General features: G+C 43.4%; 1 pseudogene; it reads right to left on the bottom strand.

Moving 5' to 3' along the window:
• Window positions 1–1,054: 1,054 nt before the first annotated feature.
• On the bottom strand, window positions 1,055–2,133 carry LOC100750953 (annotated as a pseudogene).
• Window positions 2,134–2,764: the final 631 nt, after the last annotated feature.

Here is a 2,764-nt window from a genome sequence, read left to right as displayed (position 1 = left end):
AAGACACATGCAAATAGAAATGCAAATCAGCCACAATTCGGGACCACTGGGACAATCGGGAAAGTCGCTGATTTCACAAGTTATGCTTCCATAGGGTCAGGTCTGCCTGCAAGCAGAGGCAGCATTCTCCTCATGTTCCTCTGAGTGTTTGTGGGAAGTGGTTCAGGGCAGGAGAGGAGAGAAGAGAAAGAGGAAGAGCTAAAGTGGTTAGGAGAGGAAGGCAAAGGAAGAGGAAGGGAACGCCGACAGGATGGACACTGGCATCCTTTGGTGTTCACCAAAACAAAGGGGTTTCTGTGAAGCTTTTTGTTTTCTTTTTGTTGTTGTTTTGTTTTCTTTTTAACTTTTGAGATCTTTTTTCATTTGAAAGTAATCTTAATACTATTAAATTCACAAATATGCTATTTTTTATAACCCAATTCTAATTATCTAAAACACGCATTGCAAACATACAAATATCTATACTCTCCATGTGTCAGTGCCCATTCATCATAGATTTGGAAATATGGGGAGAATAAATTCCCCTTAAACTGCAAGTCAGTAGGTGTTTCTTTACAGTTAACTTTAGCAAAATTCATACAAAATAGTAAGTAACAATGATCTTCTTGTTAACTCACAAGGAAACACCTTCAAAAGTGCATTTTTGTTAGCTTCTGTACTAAAATGTAGAAAAACTGAACTACACAAATATTGAAAAGTTAAAAATTCCTTAATTTTTTATTCCTGGTACCACTACCACAATTTATAGGGCAATATACCTGGTGTAATGAAAAGAAAAAGAAAAAGCTACACCAGATAAAAGACCTCAGGAATGTACATCTAATTGACACTAATTGCATTAATCAATAGCTGCCCTTTTTGCAAACTGTCGCTGTGATGGTCTGAACAAGAGGGTTTCCTGTTGAGGCTGCAGTACCTTTTCTGACTATGGAGCATCATTCCTCCTGTGGCAGATTTTACAGTTCCTCTAATGCATTTAGGACGACTGTCTCAAAGTGACCTGCAGCTTTCCTGACAACTCCTCGCTCTCTCTCTCCTGAGCTAAGAACGGTAGCCCTTCTCTGCTGTATTTTTAAAACCTTCTGCTACCATATCCACCACTTCTACCACCAGACCCATAGCCACCACCACAGGGACTGCCTGAGCTTCTTCCACCAAAACTGCCCCCTTTCATGGGTCCATAATTTGATCGCTGTTGTCCACTATCATTTCCAAAGTCATTATAGTTCCCAACACCACCAAAATTTCCTCCTTCATTGTAACCATCATCTCCTCCTCCACCACCACCATGTCCACCACCTTGGTTTCCACATCCTGGTCCACCCACCGTAGCCTCCTCTACCACTGTAACCAGGACACCGCCATTGTTGCCACCATCGCCTCCAAATCCATTATCTCCACCATCACCACCTCCATAGCTACCTCTGCAGCCACCACCTCCTCCACCACAGCCTCCTCTTCCACCAAAGTTTCCACCACGACCAAAATTACCTCCACCACCTCCAAAGTTTCCTCCACGACCCATAAAGTTGCCAGATCCACCTCCACGACCTCTCTGAGATCCGGCAGACTGCATCTCTTGTTTAGAAAGGGCCTTTTCCACTTCACAGTTATGCCCAGTAAGTAGTGTGGTATTTCTGAACAACAATTTTATCAACGGTGTCATGATCATCAAAAGTTACAAAAGCAAATCCTCTCTTTTTCCACTCTGCCTGTCTTCCATAACTTCTATGGTTTCAATATTGCCACACTTTTCAAAGTAGTCTCTCAGATTATATTCTTTCTTTAATACCACCAACAAAAATTTTCTTCACTGTTAAGTGGGCGCCAGGCTTTATAGAATTCTCTCTGGAAACAGCTCTCTTTGGTTCCACCACACGCCCATCAACCTTGTGTGGCCGAGCACACATTGGAGCATCCACCTCTTCAACACAAGAGTAGGTCACAAAACCAAAGCCCCTGGAACGTTTTGTTCGGGGGGGGGGGGTCTCTCATTACCACACAGTCTGTAAATGTGCCCCATTTCTCAAAATGTTCTCTTAAGCTATCATCTGTGGTTTCATCTGTGGTGGCAGCATTGGCGGTGAAGGCCGGAGTCAGGCTGGGGGCGACTGGTGGCAGTTTTCCCTCCATTTTGAGACTGGACTCGCCTCTTCTAACTCGAGTTCAATATGGGACAGAGAGGAAGAGTGCTTTTTGTATTTTTAACATGTTTGCATCTCATATACAGACATCCATTTATGTCCATTCTTGGTATTTTTACTTCATAAAATTTGATGCCAAGCTGAGGGCACAGTTCAATAATAAAGCACTTGCATGGGGCTATGATTCAGTTCCCAGGAGAACACACATTCACAGAAATATGGGATAGGATAGGATAGGATAGAACAGAACAGAATAGGATGATACAAAGCCTTACTTTACTCAGGTGTGGTAAGGGCATGTCTGTAATCCCTGAACTTGGAAGGCAGAGGCAAGAGGATCACCCTAAATCTGAAGCACCAGCCTGCCCTACAGAAGAAGTGTCAGGCTAACCAGGGCTTCATAAGACTCCAGTTTCCAGTGAATGGAAAGAAAAAAGAAGGCAAGAGGAACAGGAGAGAAGATGCTGAGGAGGAAAAAACTGACCCAAAGGTAGTTTTCAAATGCTCTTGATAAGGACAATAAATGCTCAGAGCATAGATTCTGCCTGGGATGGGGCTAAGAATCTGGGTTCTGGGAATGGACACTCCCTGTGTCTGCCACCAAACAGCCCCCCTCACTA

This window comes from Cricetulus griseus, assembly GCF_003668045.3.
Source record: "Cricetulus griseus strain 17A/GY chromosome 1 unlocalized genomic scaffold, alternate assembly CriGri-PICRH-1.0 chr1_1, whole genome shotgun sequence".
NCBI classification, from domain to species: Eukaryota; Metazoa; Chordata; class Mammalia; order Rodentia; family Cricetidae; genus Cricetulus; species Cricetulus griseus.
Note: the sequence above shows the minus strand (reverse complement) of the source record. Positions and strands in the feature narration are given on the sequence as shown.